This window comes from Lycium ferocissimum, chromosome 3, assembly GCF_029784015.1.
Source record: "Lycium ferocissimum isolate CSIRO_LF1 chromosome 3, AGI_CSIRO_Lferr_CH_V1, whole genome shotgun sequence".
Taxonomy (NCBI): Eukaryota; Viridiplantae; Streptophyta; class Magnoliopsida; order Solanales; family Solanaceae; genus Lycium; species Lycium ferocissimum.
The window spans coordinates 21,045,854-21,063,742 of record NC_081344.1 but is presented as its reverse complement, the minus strand read 5'-3'; positions in this window follow the sequence as shown (position 1 = coordinate 21,063,742).

Sequence of the window (17,889 nt, the reverse complement as noted above, 5' to 3'; positions counted from 1 at the left end):
ATCTGCATTCTTTGATTCCAGAAACAGACTCTTTGCTTCTGAAGAATGTGGTGGATAATTTGTGGGAAGTATCATGGTGTATTACATCAGTTGTTGAGAGAATAAGGATGCTAAAGGAGAGTTTCAATGTGGTGGTACATCATGTATACAGAGAAGGGAATAACCTAGTAGATTTTTTAGCTAACCTAGCTTTTGATTTTGTAGGTACTCAACAGTTTCAGGCTTTCTCCGAACTGCCTAGTGCAGGAAGGAGGATACTCAATTTAGACAACCATCAAACTCCAAATCTCAGGTTTAGAAATGGGAAGAATCGAGGAATAAATGGAGTGTATGTATGACTTTGTAACTTAGATATGGACAAATCTTCAATGTGTGGTATTAGCCTTGGCTCATCCTATTGAAGAAATGACCATAACTGGGAAACAAGTCTAACTACACCTCCTAAGTCACCTCTACTCAAAATTCTGATATTTTGACATCCCGTGTACTGATTTTTTTCCCCCAAATATCTTAAGCAATTAGAGATACTTTGTTTGTGACATTTAGTTTATTCTAAAGCCTGGAGAAATACTCCTTATCAGTGGAAATCACGTCTCTGGTGAGAGCTTGAGGGGCATATAAGTGGTGAAAACTAAAGGCTACAGAGTACTACTTGCACTAAACAAAGCAGATCTAGTGATTCAAGAATTTGGGGGCCTGGTGTTCATCTACTGATTCATTCAGATCGACGATAGGAGAAGCCAAAACAAGTGAAAATGAAGAGATTTTAGCTTTTCAAATTTAGAAATTGGTAAACCCACACTGGGTTGAATGATAGTCTACTGCTGGTAATGCTTACAAAGAAAGATGGAAGACTAACCTGGCATGGCACACTGCTGGAGCTAAATCAGCTGAGAAGAACGGACCTCGATTGAGCCGGAGATCACCGCCGGCTATGGAGAAGAGCAGCTGGTGTTTTTTGCTTTTTTTGCTTTGTGTTAGTTTCCTATTTTGTGAACTGATGTAATCAGTCTTCTAGACTGTTCAAGTACCTTTTGTTTTTGTGTTAAAAAAAATAAAAATCAGCTTATCGCGTCAATTAAAAAATATAAAAAATTAGAAATAAAAATTAGCATTAAAATAAATGCAATATTTATTTAAATGATGAAAATAAATATAACATGACGTAAATATATTATGTTGTGTCGCACCTAACATCTCTTTATATACAATATTATTGATATATTTTCTTCTCTCACTTTGACTAATTTGTGTCTAAGTTGGAAACTCCATCTTTCTCACACTAAGACCAATAAAATATTAATAAAAAATTGTGTGCTAGAAGATTAAATCATATAAAATAGAAAATGGCGTTAAAACAAATATAAATTCACTTAAATGTTAAAAAAATATTACTAAATAGATGCAATAGTTGGAAAAAATTTGTGTGCCTTCAAAAAATGCAAAAAAAAAAAAAAAAAAAAAAAAAAAAATAATTTCCATAATTTTGCAGACCTCCTTCGGTTCACTCAATCACATTGGCATATATACGTGGTTTTTTTTACAATATTACGCCTACATCCCCTATTTTGATTTTTTTTGTAACCATTCTTTAAATCTATTTAAAATAAATGTAAATGAAATAAAATTTGACAGATTTTCCCTTCTTAATATTAATTTCTTCCGAGTAATGAACTTTATCAAAATTCGACTGCCTTGAGAAGCCAAGAGCTTCCTCCGTTATTCACACTCATGCAAGCTTAGATCTAATCTTGGTTCTCCTCTTTTAAATCCCACTATATATATTATGTTGTCCAGTAGCTGAAAATTCAACTTGCTTACTATTCGTCTATCATGAATAATGTTCAGTAGCTGAAAAAAATTCAATTTGCTTATCATCCGTCTTGAATCATTTGCTTATCATTCATGAATGAACGAAGCATATAGAACTCAAATTTGACTTCGTCTGCCAAATTTTTTTTTTTTTTTGGTTGATTATCTCTATTTCTTGAATCATTTTTCTTCTCAGCTCGCACATATAACAAAATCTTTTCTAATCGTTCTCATCAGCTTCCTCTTTTGGGGAGTCCATTTTCCCCTTCAGTTTGAAGAAGTTGTTGCCGGAAGATGGTGATTGCCATGAAAAATAAAAGTGCCGATAAACTGGTAAAGGATGCAGATGAAGAGCTACGAGAAATTTACTACCTGAGATCAAGAATTAGTTCACTTTACTTTATGGAAAAGACACGTGCATGTTTATTTGGTAAAAAGAAGTGCTTTACACTTTTACCTATATCTAATGTATTTGTTAAATAGGCCATTTTGATAAAGTCCATTAATTGGAAGAAACCAATATCAAGAAGGGAAAATCTGTCAAATCATATTTTATTTATATTTATTTTAAATAGGTTTAAAGAATGGTTACAAGAATATCAAAATAAGGGAGATATGCGTAATATCGTAAACCACAAGGAAGGTCAGTGTGATTGAGCGAAACCTGGAGGGAGTTCTCTGAAATTAAAAAAAAAATAGTTAAATGATATATATAATATTTGTAGTTATACATTATTTATGACATGAAATAATAATATGTTATATAGTTCCATATCTCACCTAATATCTCTTCATAGATGATGATTTTAGTGTGTATATATATATATATATATATGTTTCTCTTTTGTCGTCACTTCAATGACTTATAATGACAAAAGTTCTTGTTGACGACATTGAATATTCATCTTAAAAGTTTTAATATATCGTTAGCCATGTAAGAAAACATATCATCGAAATTCGAAGTATTCAAATTTATCAAAATTATGATTAGCATATTATTCTTCAAAACTAACCTGTATGCGAAATAAATTTATTTCTACGTTGGTCAGCTGAATAAACACACAAAATATAAATCTGACAATCACACCTGAAACTTATTCTAATATCATAGGTGTAACGACCCGTTTGGTCGTTATTGCATTTCCGGCCCTTTAGACCCTTTCCCGAGCTTGATTAGCTAATTTTTGACTCCAGGGGACCGTTGACACGTTTTCTGAGGTGTTCAAACTTGATTCGGGAGACTTTTGTGAAATTTGGGCTTTAAGCGAAAAAGAGTTGACTCATAGTTGACTTTTGGGTAAACGGACCTTTTTTGAAAATCTGTCGATTCCGAGAGATCCAGATGGTCATTTAGAACTTATGCGCATATCTAGTTTGGTTCCCAATGGACTCGGATGCATTTTGGGACTTGGGTTGGAAAATTGGAATTGAGGTATCGGGTGTTGACTCGATTAACGAGACCTCCGTTGGGAATTTCGAGGCCACAAGTGCGTTCGTAGCATGTTTTTATATGTGCCTGTGCATATGGGTTATGAGCAGATGACCTCGGGAGTTAGTCAGAAATTCGAGTTGAGTTGTGGAAATTGGGATGGTTTTCTGCTGTATAGTGCCCGCTTTGGCGGCCCCAGTACCGCGGCAGTGGTACCGCTATAGCGGTCATCATGCCGCTGAAGTGGCCGTGCCATTTAGGCATGACCGCTGTAGCGGTCAAATGACCGCTGGGGCGGCGCCACTGAAGCGGTGATCGGGCAGTGACTAGGGTATTTATTGATATAAAACCCCAAGTCTTTTGATTCATTGTTATTCCGAAAGTGGCTCATATTAAGAGCAATTCTAGAGGATTCTAGGAGAAGATTCTTGGTGGTAAGTCCTCCTAGCCTTCTTGCTAATTCATTATTCCTAATCATCTTAGAATCCCTTTTCCTTGTTAATTCATTAGTAATGGAAGATTAAAAGTGGGTTTGATGGATTTTCTATCTAGGCTTTTTAATGATAAAATTGATTGGGTTTATGCTAGATTATGATGTATCTAAGGTTGTTAATCATATATCTCCCATTGTTAGTATTGAATTCTTGAATCTAAGAGTTAGAGTTTATACCCAAAATTGGGGGTTTTGCTTGAATTTCGAAATTGGGTGAATCTTTGAGTTAATTTAGCAATTAGTTGATCGGTTTTGATCACCTAGCGTTTAATTTGATATTTTACCCCCGAATTCCCATTTTGATCTTGTGGGCCCGTTTCCCCAAATACTAGGGTTGGGTTTTGACCTAAATTGCACGATAGCAATATAGGTATCGATCTTCATAATTTCTAATCTAGATTTCGAATATGCCTAGACTTTCTCGATCTTGAGGCTCAGGGGAAGGGGAAAACGAAGGAGTGTTGTTGGTGTTTTGTTGTTCGGCCATCTAGGTAGGTTATGACTTATCCTTGGTGAGACTTCGGGTAGCGAAGCATATATTTAGACTATGTTGTCGAAGAAAGATTGTCAACCTTCGGGTATGAAGTTGGGTTGGATATTGTATTAGGTTGGGCCCTGTTGTATGATTAGGGCTAGCCACTCCGTTGTGTTGTCATTCGATTTGTTCCATTGTTGTGGGCTTGATGTCGCGTAGTAATAGTAGATATCGAAGGCTATTGATAGATCTTGTTCATGATATAGTGGTGCCTCACTTGTTGGCATTGATTACGAGAACTACCCATGCTTGGTACTTGTACTATTGATCTTATTATTCATGATATTATTGGCGTACCCATGCTTGGTACTTGTGATATTGATATGATTATTCATGATATTGTTGGCGTACCTATTTTTGGTATTTGTGATATTGATCCGATTATTCATGTTGACTCATACATCGCACGCATTCACATCTCTCATGATATATTGTTGATACGTTGTTGATATCACTGTGATGAGATGAGCTCGGTTTGCATGAGAGTGATGTAAGTAGTCCGATATTCGATGGTTGTCCCGGAATCGTGGATTATGTGCGAGTGATGTGAGCGGTCCCCATCGTGGATTGGTCGTCCGATTATCTAATCGTGGATGAGTGAGTACATGGACTTCGGGGGTCCCTATGGGTTGTGCTACCAGGACGTCGATACTTCTGTCCGGAGTAAATGCGTACACTGCATTACATTAGCATCCTTACATCATTGCATTGCATTGCATTTTGGCTTATATTGTGATGATCTGGTGATTTACTTGTGTTGTTAGTTTCGGATTGGATATATTGAGACTTGGCATACTTGGGTTTAAATGCTTCAACCTAGGTGATGACGGATACTTGGTTCTGAAATGTGTTTCACTTATACTTTTTGATTTATCTGCCTATCCTGCTTTATTGTCTTAATTATGTTAGCTATACTTAGTCGGCCGATGATACCTACCATTACTGTGGTTTTGTACTGACCTGTACTTGTTGCATTCCTTTATGAATGCAGAGTTTCAGGTTGGATCTGCTTCCATCTCCCATGGCTGATAGTCGCTATCAGTACAACTTCGAGTTTCTAGGGTGAGCACAAGACATTCCCAGCCTTGAAGACACCTCTTATATATGTCTTACTTTTTCATCCTGAGATATAGACAGACATGATGTATTATTATATTCCAGAATTGTATATTTTCATTTAGATGCTCTTGTATATATTAGACCAGACCCTAGGTGTATTTCTTATGTTCGCACTCTTTTCTATATTATTATCGTAAGACTTACGTGGTTTATTCTCTTCCGCTAAATTGATTTATTTATTTATACCTTATTATAGTTGGGTCGAGAGTTTGCTTACCGAGGTAGGAAAGGTAAGTGCCCACACGGCTTAGCCAAATTGGGTCATGACAAGTTGGTATCAGAGCCCGTAGGTTATCCGTTCGATAATACAAGAGCGTGTTTAGTAGAGTCTTGTGGATCGGTACAATGAGCTCCGTACTTATCTGCGAGATGCTATAAGATATTTAGAAAACTTCGAATTCTTTCATTCTCTCGTGCTATTTTATTCAAATTATTATCTCGTCGATTCCAATTGGTACCTGGACCTTCTTATCTTGATCATCCTCAGAAGACGAAAATCTGTCCTTAAATTCTTACGCTAATGGTTGATCTATGAAGTGTCGTGGTATGGTACGAGATGTGTTATTCTGATTCGGACGCGTGGCCCAGTTCAGTCATTAGTTATGGCTTGAGATTTTAATTGTGTGGAGTCACGATTAGGCTCGATTGCTGTGTGGAGTCGTGATTAGACTCGTTTATTGTGAAAGTTTGTGAGAAATAGGAAGATAGTTCGGTAGGTTGGCGTGTCTCCATGTTTCGGTGTTGGGTTGCTCGGAAACGACAAAGCTTTATTATGGCTTAACAATAGTGGGTTGCTCGATGATATGATCGGTTTGACTTCAGCTTTGTCAGGGCCTTATGATGGTGTGCATGACACTGGCGAACCAATGGCGAGTCGACGATTCAACAACGGTAGAGTATTGGACTTTGGTAAGTGAGAACAAGTGTAAGTTCGGTGATGACATCGAAAGTGGACAACGTATTGTGATCGCCTGTAATAGAGGAAAGAAGTTGACAATAAGGACCCGAAGGAAGACTTTGGTGGAAGGCGCGTAGCGAAGTGAGACTTCATAGAATATTTTGGGCATGAGTACTGTTCAAGAGATTTGGGAAGGGAAAAATTGGTATTTGACATGGTCGTCAGGATAAGGTTGCGACTAATGATAAGGTTATTCTTGATATAAGTTAGTTGATGTTAAAGGACTACTCGGTTATTAAGTGAATGCTACGGGCACATCGTTTGATCGGTAAGTTTGATTGGGTTGTAGGCTTTGAGGAGTTAGTAAACGACTGATGGAAATGGCTTCAAATATGGGCAAATGCGATAAGTTAATGACTTGAGGAGTTACCGAGTGTTCACTTAGATAGGAGGAGAAGTATTGATTTTGTTTTGTGGTTTGTCGGGCTTAAATGGAGGATTAGTTTAGAGGATCGAGTGGATTTGAGCGTTTTTTGGTTGATAGTGATAAAAGTGATTTGAAATGAAATACCATAATTGAAGGGTTACAAAGGGACATCTTCGTTTATCGGGTTAGGAATTAAGGTCGTAAGACTTGAGGTGAGGTAATATGGGTACTTGAGCCGTGTTGGATTGCGGCAACATTATATCATAATGTACAGTAAGGGGTGTGACCGATGAGGTTGATGGGTGTCTACGAGGTTAAGGGCAGAAAGGAAATCGTTGAAGCAAGAGTTAGTGATGTGGGAGTTTGGTTGGGCTTAAGAGTTTATGGATGAGTTGTATGTTCGGTTATGTCATAGACTAATAGAGATTAGTGGTGGACTAAGGTTGGGAACCTTGTATTTATTGTGTTATTGGCTAAATCCCTCTACTAGTGTGTTATTACTCGGCTTGGATGATTGAATAAAAAGGGGTAGTCGTGTAAATGGTTAGAGGTATTCAGATTCGATATTGAGGTAAGAGGTGATTCTTCGAGGACTAGTAACGTTAAGAATTTGAGTAAGGGATTGTTAAACATGGGTATAATGAATATTCTTCCTAGGCTTCTTAATCATGATTTGTTGGTTGGGTTGACTGAGTTGAGTTCCGTATACATTTCGGAAATTGAGTAAGGCAATTCGGGCAAGGACGCTTCAGTGAGATACATGAAGATATTAGTGAGACCGTTGTGTGATACGCTGGATTTAGAGAGTGTTTAATTTCGAGTTATAAGCGTTAAGAAAACCCTAATCTGCAGAGTGTGTGGTATGATCCTATCTCCCAAATTGATTCAGCTAACTTGCAGAACTTATGATTATGCGGTATTCGATCGAATAGATTCAAGGATTGACTACGGCATCGATGATCGAGAAGTGATTAGAAAATTAGGGAATTGACGAGTCGAGAAAAGGTATAATTGATAGTGAAACGATAAGAAAAAGGGTACATCTTGCGAATTTCTTGGGTCAGTATGGACTGTAGTGTCGCCTTCTTGCATTTTCCAGTTGAGATGAATTTGTTGCGAGAGCTTAAGAAGGAAGTCTATAGGAATGGACTATGTGATATGACAGAGTTTCGCGAGGTTCGTGATCCGCGATTAGTGAGAAGCATATTCAGTGAACCGACTTGTTAAGGTTTATAAAAAAGTGGCTTAGTAGTATACCGTCGGATAAGTTTCGTGACCTTCTACAGTGGATGAGTTAGCATACCTTAAGAGAATAGATTGTGGAATCCCTATCATGTGAGGACTAGAGTTGTAATTTCGAGGTGAGACCCTTCTCGTGGTGATATTTTATGTTACAAGTAGTATTGACTGGACAGTTTGGGTAAGCGCTTTTGGTTATTAAAGACTTGGGGGGGATTGCGTGAGATTTAGAGTAGCAGTGTAAGACTGGATGCTTTTGGACAATTTTTTAGCATATCGAGGTGACACTATGAGAGGTTTGATGGTTATATAATTGCTATTTGAGGCTTCCGTTTTGTGTCAAAAAGTTCGGGTTTGTATAGGGTTTGCGTATCGGGTAAAGGTTGAGAAACATGAAGGTTGAAATCGTAAGGTATAGCTCTTCGGTACTAAGTTGATAACTCAGATATAACTCAATTTGTGGAGTCGAAGGTGATAGACATGATTTGTTATGCGTGAGGAAAAGATGAGAATTAACCGCCACAAAGGTGCGATAGGTCACATTGGTTCGGGGGAATTGGGCTCAAATGACTATTGGTGATATTCGAGAGTTGTGCATTCATTCCGGGTCGGCATGGTTCGAGTTAGGCTATATATGGTAGGAGGCGTCGTTCTCCCATGGGATTGGTTTGATGTATTTAAGGTTCTTCGTAGAGTTGGAGATGTTGGGTGTTCCTCCGATTTTTCATATGCCTATACTGAGGAAGTACCATTACGATGGGTCTTACATTATTCTTTGGGATTCAGTATTGCGTGATAAGAACTTATCTTGCGAGGAGGAGCCTATTTCCATCTTGGATAGGAAGGTTAGAAAATTGAGATCTAAGGAGATTGCATTAGTGGAAGCATCGTTCGATTGGGGAGGCTACTTGGGAGACTATGTTTGAGATACGCGAGAGATATCCCGCTTAATTGCCGAGTCAAGTACTCTTCCCTCGTTTCATTCCCTTATCGCTTGATGACGAGCGATTGTTTAATTGGTATATGATATAACGACCCGTTTGGTCGTTATTGCATTTCCGATCCTTTTGACCCTTTCTCGAGCTTGGTTAGCTCTTTTTTTACCTGAGGGAACTGTTGACACGCTTCTCGAGGTGTTTAAACTTGATTCGGGTGACTTTTGTGAAATTTGGGCTTTAAGCAAAAAAGAGTTGACTCAAAGTTGACTTTTGGGTAAACGGACCTTTTTCAAAAATCCGTCTATTCCGAGAGGTCCGGATGGCCATTTAGAACTTATGTGCATATCTGGTTTAGTTCCCAATGCACTCCGATACATTTTGGGTTGGAAAATTGAAATTGAGGTATCGAGTGTTGACTCGGTCAACGAGACCTCCGTTGGGAATTCCGTGGCCATGAGTGCGTTCGTAACATGTTTTTATGTGTGCCTATGCATATGGGTTGTGAGCAAATGGCCTCGGGAGTTAGTCAGAAATTCTGGTTGAGTTGTGGAAATTGGGATGGTTTTCTGGTGTCTGGTGCCCGCTTTGCGGCACCGCATGGCATGCAATACCCTTATAGCGGTCACCTGCCCCGCCGCCGGGCGCCCCGTGCCATTTAGGCATGACCGCCATAGCGGTCAAACGACCGATGTGGCTACGTCGGGCTGAAACCGAGTGACCGCGAAGCGGGATCGGCGCCGACCGGGGTATTTATTGATATAAAACCCCAAGTCTTTTCATTCATTGTTATCCCGAAAGTGGCTCATAGTGGGAGCAATTCTAGAGGATTCTTGGAGAAGATTCTTGGTGGTAAGTCCTCCTAGCCTTCCTACTAATTCATTATTCCTATTCATCTTAAAATCTCTTTTCTTTGTTAGTTCATTAGTAATGGAAGATTAAAAGTGGGTTTGATGGGTTTTTCTATCTAAGCTTTTTAATGATGAAATTGATTGGGTTTATGTTAGATTATGATGTATATAAGGTTGTTAATCATATATCTCCCATTGTTATTGTTGAATTCTTGAATCTAAAAGTTAAGGTTTATACCCAAAATTGGGGATTTTGCTTGAATTTCGAAATTGGGTGAATCCTTGAGTTAATTTAGCAATTCGTTGATGGGTTTTGATCATCTAGCATTTAATTTGATATTTTACACCCGGATTTCCCATTTTGACCTTGTGGGCCCCGTTTCCCCAAATTCTAGGGTTGGGTTTTGACCTAAATTAAATGATAGCAATATAGATATCAATCTTCATGATTTCTAATCTAGATTTCGAATATGCCTAGATTTCTCGATCTTGAGGCTCAGCGGAAGGGGAAAACGAAAGAGGGATTGTTGGTGTTTTGCTGTTCGGCCATCCAGGTAGGTTATGGCTTATCCTTAGTGAGACTTCGTGTAGCGAAGCATATATTTAGACTATATTATTGGAGAAAGCATGCAAAACCTTCAGGTATGATGTTGGGTTGGATATTGTATTAGGTTGGGCCCTGTTATGTGATTGGGGCTAGCCACCCCGTTGTGTTATGATTCGATTTGTTCCATTGTTATAGGCTTGATGCCGCGTAATAATAGTAGATATCGGAGACTATTGATATATCTTGTTCATGATATTGTGGTGCCTCACTTGTTGGCATTGATTACGAGGATAGCATTCTATATGACTCGCGTAGTCTTTCATGATATTGTTGGCGTACCCATGTTTGGTACTTGTGATATTGATCTGATTATTCATGATATTATTTGCGTACCCATGATTGGTACTTGTGATATTGATATGATTATTCATGATAATGTTGGCGTACCCATGCGTGGTACTTGTGATATCGATCTGATTATTCATGTTGACTCATACATCGCACGCATTCACATCTCTCATGATATATTGTTGATAGATTGTTAATATCACTGTGACGAGCTGAGCTCAGTTTGCATGAGAGTGATATGAGTAGTCCGATATGCGATGGTTGTCCCGGAATCGTGGATTGTGTGCGAGTGATGTGAGTAGTCCGATGTCTGATGGTTGTCCCGGAATCTTGGATTATGTGATGTGAGAGTCCAATGTCCGATGATTGTCCCGGAATCATAAATGAGTGAGTACATGGACTTCGCGGGTCCCTCATGGGTTGTGCTAACGGGACGGCGATACTTCCGTCCGGAGTAAATGCGTACATTGCATTGCATTGCATTGCATTGGCATCCTTACATCATTGCATTGCATTGCATTTTGGCTTATATTGTGATGATCTAGTGATTTACTTGTGTTGCTGGTTTCGTATTGGATATATTGACCCTTGGCATACTTGGATTTAGATGCTTCAACCTAGGTGATGACAGATACTTTGTTCTGAACTGTGTTTCACTTATACTTGTTGATTTATGTGCCTATCCTGCTTTATTGTCTGAATTTTGTTAGCTATACTTAGTCGACCGATGATACCTACTAGTACTGTGGTTTTGTACTGACCTGCACTTGCTGCATTACTTTATGAATGCAGAGTTCCAGGTTGGATCTACTTCCATCTCCCGTGGCTGATAGTCGCTATCAGTACAGCTTCGAGTTTCTAGGGTGAGCACGAGACATTCGCTGCCTTGAAGACTCCTCTTATATATGTCTTACTTTTTCATTCTGAGACATAGACAGACATGATGTATTATTATATTCCAGACTTGTATATTTTCATTAACATGCTCTTGTATGGATTAGACCAGACCCTCGGTGTATTTCTTATTTCCACACTCTCTTCTATATTATTATCGTAAGACTTACTTGATTTATTCTCTTCCGCTAAATTGATTTATTTATTTATGCCTTTATTATCATTGGGTCGAGAGTTCGCTTACCGAGGTGGAAAGGTAAGTGCCCGCACCGCTTAGCCAAATTGGGTCATGACAACAGGGACATTAGCATCTATATTTTGTAGTGTAATACGTCTGACTATTTTTTTTGTTTGCTTCAACCATACCTTCAATCTAATATGGTTAAATATTTTACGAATAGAATGATAACTTCTTCTATAAAAGTGTCCAATTCCTCCTTTCAAATGTATTTAACTTTAATTCTGATTTCTAAAGGTATATCAACACAACAACAAAAAAGTGGATTTACCATAAGTCTATATCTTTTTTTTTTTTTTTTAAATTCTAATTAACTTTTCCGGTTGACCTAGGTCTAAATTACATTAAATTCTAATTATATTCAATTGAGATTAGTTTTCCTTCTTATCATCTTTTTTCTTTCATTAAAATAATGAAATTTAAAAAAAAAAAAAATCAATTAGACTTGAATTAAAAGTCTCCAAATTATATCACCATGAAAGAAAGTGATGGCTAGATAGTATTTGGAGACTTAAGTTCTAACAAACAATTGAAAGATTGATTGGTATGGAAAGTGTATAGAATTTATAATAATTATGATAAATTAATATGTATATATGAAAATTTTACATTCAACATTAACTCCGGAAGGAAAAAAGAATCAACCGTCAATTGATAAAAATGCAAAACTATAGACAATTGATAATGCTAAGAAACTAAACAGGGATACTGACCTCAATTAAGAGCGTAGAGAGACAACATAACTGGAAAAAAATAAAGAGAAAGCAACACAAGACTTAATGTTTGAATCACTTACCGCAAATTCAAAACAAAAAATAAATTATTGATTTTACTTACCTTTGTCTCCATGTTATGTGGCTGCAAAGTAAAACAACAATAATTAGAATTGAAAAGAAAAACGATAAAAAATTATTTAACATAAAAGAAATATCAAGTAAAATCAATTTGTAGTGAAAGAAGTCGAGAAGTAGTACGTGACGTATTTTAGTTGTGAGAAAAGAAGAAGACAAAAAGAAGAATGTGAGAAAAGAAGGAGCTGACATAACATGTGAGGTATTTTAGTTGTGATATTTAATTTATGTAAGGAAAGGAATTGTACAATATATAATTCTAAATTGATTGAAATCCTAAATTTTAGGATTTGTTCAAATAAGGAAAACTTTAATAACTAAAATTTATTAGGGCTATAATTTTAATTATAATTTTGTACTCAAATATAATGTAACAATATTATGTTCTTCACGGCCTTAAATTAAATCTGCTCAAGTACCTAATATGAATTTCATCTTATTCCTATTGAAACACAAATCAACAAATATGAAAAATAAAAGGAGACTCCATATTATTAGGTTTATTTAATTATTACAAGAAGAATTACGTTGGATGAGTAATATTTAAATCCAACTAAATTTGCTTCTGGGAATGTCATAAAAAATAAGGTAAAGAATTAATGGTTATTATTATTTTACCTAATATGAAGGTGTGTTAATGTACGTATAAAAATCTATTAAAATATATCATGTACCTAATAAATTATCGTTAGGTGCTTTGCAATATCACATTTAAATAGTAATAAGAATACAGAAGAGTCCTAGTTAAATATTAACTAATGTTATTGTAAGGATACAATTTAATAAGGTAAAACCCGTATTGAATTTAATGTTCTAAATATTAGGAGTTCTTACCTAATTCAAACAAGAAAAGGTTTAGTAAACCAAATTTTTAATAACTAAAATTATTATTTGAGGAGAATAGTAAATGACAATTTTGTCTATTATAGAGTTTTTTAATAAAAGGCAAAAAGTTCAATCAACATTTTTAAGGCCCTTCGTGCTTTTAATAGAGTACTAGTCTCTACGAACGTGTCTTGCACGTTATTCGTTGTCAATCTCTCAAATGTTATATGATGTTATTTGGAATTACATATCATTTATTTTATAAGATAAAAAAATATCGTTTGATCTTATCCACTTAATACTTCCAATTATCCTTATGTTTTTACGTGCGTGCAAAAAATATTATGACTAAAATAACCCAAGATTAGGAATTGAGCTAGTGACGATATATTTTATTTATTTTCATTATACTGAAAATTATTATATTATGCAAAATTAAAAGAGTACCAAACATTTGTTTGCCGAAGAAGTTAATGTATTATAATAAAATAAAATAAAAAGAATAAATGTGTAAATATACCACTCAACTTTGCGATTTAGAGTAGATATACTCTTCGCTAAGAAAGTGGTGCATATACACCCCTGCCGTTACACAAATGGTGGAAATATACTCTTTTCGCTGACAATTTTTTTAAAAAAAATCATTTAGCTTGTCCTTATTTTTTAATTAAAAAAAAATGTCACGTGACTTTAAAAGACTTTCACATTTATATTTTAGGGGAAAGAGGTCTTACCATACCAGATAGATAAATAAAACTATTTCTTGATTTCAATTTTTAGATGAGGCGGTTCAGACAATTGCATTAACCAATTCAAGACCAAATATTTATAAATGTTTTTGGCCAAAAAGAATGTCAAGACCACGTGTGAGGTCCTGTTGCAGAAAAGCAGAGCTAAACAAATAAAAGTATTACTTCCTCCGTCCAAAAAAGATTGTCTCACTTTTTTTATTAATTTGTCCCAAAAAGATAATGATTGATATATTTCTATATTTAGAAACAATTTAACTTTATGAGATGATTTACAACCACACAAATATTTAAGATTTATTTTGGACCACACATATTAAAACTCTTCCTTTATTTCTTAAAATTTGTGTCAAGTCAAACTAAGACAATCTTTTTGGGACGTTCTTAAACTTTGTGTCAAGTCAAACTAAGACAATCTTTTTGAGACGGAGGGAGTAACTTCTTTCCAAATAAGAAAGAAAGGAAAATTTTGGACTTCTGGTGTAAAAAATGTCAGACATTTTTGTGGGTATAAAACCTTGTTAACAATAAAAGTAAAAGTGAAAGTCTAAAGTTTAAACAGGAATAATTAGTTGGACTTCCATTAATCTCATCTCTCTTTCTTTCAAAGACTTTTTAGTTGTTACTCGTGGCCGGATACATTGATTTCTTAATAGCACTTCCTCTTTGTTAGGCAATCACTCCCTACTAGCTGATGTTTCAGTTCATAATATACTCTTTCGGTCCCTTTTAATTTGTTAAATGAGTAATTAATAATTACATGCCTTTTGTAGTAATTATGGTAGAATTGAAAAAAGAAAATTAATGTCGTTTTTATTGTTAAAAGTGACAAAAGGAATTACAACTGAGAAAGAGCAGAAACCATATAACACCAAAGAAATTAAAGGCGCTTACCAATAGACTTCTATTAACTAAAAACCAAATTACTTTGTGTTTAACAAAAGTGGTGTTTGATTATAAAACTAATTTATCATAAATTCAAAAACAAAAAAAACAAAAATTCTGTGAAACCAACCAAACAGAGAGATGGAAAAATCGAATGTTGGACAAGTTTACATTAGAGCAGTGGTGACAAGATAAAATTCTTAAGCAATACCTAAATTATTGTAAGTGATTATTCATGGAAAGAGGGGGTTTTAAGTTTTATTTATGCACTGTAATGACTTCACGCAACTAAATAACTTATCCTATGAATAATTTATCCTATGTGTGGCTCTATATTGCGTTCGATATCTTTATAACCCAGCAAAGATTAAAGAAAATTTTGTACTAATTATAATTTTGTATTTACTAAATTTGGTTTAACACATTTAATGGACTGAATCGCACTTATACCTATATTATTTTTCTAAGCACTAGGATTAATCATCAAAATTTATTCCAGTAAAAAATGATGGAAGGCTTAGTGCCACGCAGTGGCGGAGCCACACTATGCCGAGGATGTTCATTTGAACCCCCTCGGAGGAAAAAAACACTGTTTTTACAAGCTTAAAATTATTTTTTATGTATATATATTAGATGTTGAACCCCCTGTGATTCTTCGTATGTTTACTTTTTTATATTTTGAACCCCTCGACGGAAATCCTGGCTCCGCCACTGATGCCACGTAAGGTTGAAACTTGAAAAGGTTATAGAAAGTAGAAACTAATCTCACAGAAATTCCATTATATCTTTAATCTTACCTTACTGATGTAGTCATCTTCCAAACTGAATCTTTTACTTAACATCCTTAAATTCGTCCCCTTTAGGAAAACGTGCTTATTACAAAGAGTTAGCTATAAATCAAGATCCAAGAACCCCAAATCTTTTGTGAAGTCAAACTTGAAGTCCCAACTCATAATATTTGTATAACGGTCATGTTTGAGTCAACTTGCGCACGTCTTGATTATTTTGCCGAATAATTTTTCCTACTAAGATTTAGGGAGAAAATGACAAAAAATGATCTCTATATTTGATGTTGGGTTTAAATAGTCCCTTTAAATATATTCTTGAGCAATTTTGATCGTCTAAAGTCTAAAGTATGCCAGAAGTTAACACTCTCGATCTCCGTCAAATTTATGACAAACATTGCTTGTTAAATTTAATGAAAACTATGGAAAAATTAACCAGTATAGTCTCGTCAAATTCCAAAAGCTGCAACACCAAAATTGAATTAGACACTTGAAATAGACAAAATTAAAGTGGCATAAAATGCACCGAACACCAGAAATAGATCAAAAATAGCATACAACCTCCAAATGTTAGTTCTTATTTAAACAACTTTTTCAACAATAATGTTAAATCTAACAACCAGAGTTTGTTAAATGTTTGACGGAGAGCAAGAGCGTTCGCTGTGGCAAATTTTAGAATCAAAACTGCTTAAAAATATAGTAAGAGACTATTTTAAACTTATTATCCCCAAACACAAGAGATCATTTTTTGTCATGTTCTCAGGATTTGGAAAATGAAAAGAAATCACCTATCATTTTGTGATTGGACTAACATTTGAATCCTAATTTTCACCAATTTCATTTATCACTAAATCACGCCTTTGAGTCTAAATCCCAATATCCATGCATGCACCCACCTCTTCCCTTCATTTCTATATAAATATGCATGCCTTCTTATGAAACTTTCGTTCCACAAACTCAAACAACTAGGAAAAAACATATACTCTTTCACGAAACAGATTACCCTTCTTAGCTCTATTAGTCATCCTTATGGCTAGGACACTTCAATATTTTGCCATATTTTTCCTACTCCATCTCCTTTTCAGCTCCATTAATCTGCTTCATGTCACAGAAGCAAGGCCACTAGTAATGGTGGAAATTTCAAGAAAGCATTTGGGAGTGGTGAAGAATTCGGGGCCTAGCCCGGGCATTGGCCATAGATCTAAAAATTTTGGGAAATCTGTGGATGAAGAAGTTGATCATGTTGTACATTCTGGCCCTAGTCCCGGTCAGGGACACAAGTAAATTTTACAAAAATTATTAGAGTGTTTGAAGAAATTTGGCATTGGTGGGTTCTCCAAAGTACTAAAGAAAATACAGCAACTATTATAAATAAAGTTAGCAGTAGTACTTTAGAAGATTACAACATCTTGATGTACTTTCTTATAGTCCTTCATTTGTTTGTTCTAGCGACAGAGACAGACAGATTAGGAACTATCTATAGGGGATACTGTAAAACCATTGTAATATTATTACTATATATTACTCCCTTTAAACAAAAAAGGGTTAAATTACAGTCCAATATCTTTGGGAGATCTATTTTACTAAATAGCCAGGAAATGTATAGGTTTTGTATGTTTACACTTAAATATACATTTATATAATATACGTCTACTATCAAAATAATATACATATCAACGTATATATTTTGTATATATTGGCTACTGGTGGTAAATAAGTTTAATCGAAGGAACATATGCGTAAGTTTCCCAAGAAAAAAAAATGCTTGACGTGTCCTGTATATATTTGATTATGTCAAATGTCAAATAATGTTTTGGTTATGTACTGTCATTTAGTTATTCGTGAATCGTGATTATGAAAGAGCTGCTTGCTTACCGATTTGGCTCCTGTCCATTATACTTTTCTCTCCATTTCTTCAAATATACATTTGGATGAATGCCACTTGTCCTATTCGGTTTTTAAAGGACTAGATTAAATTAATTTAACAAGCATCTTAACCCTAGTTAAAAAATAAGTTTCGGAAATCAAT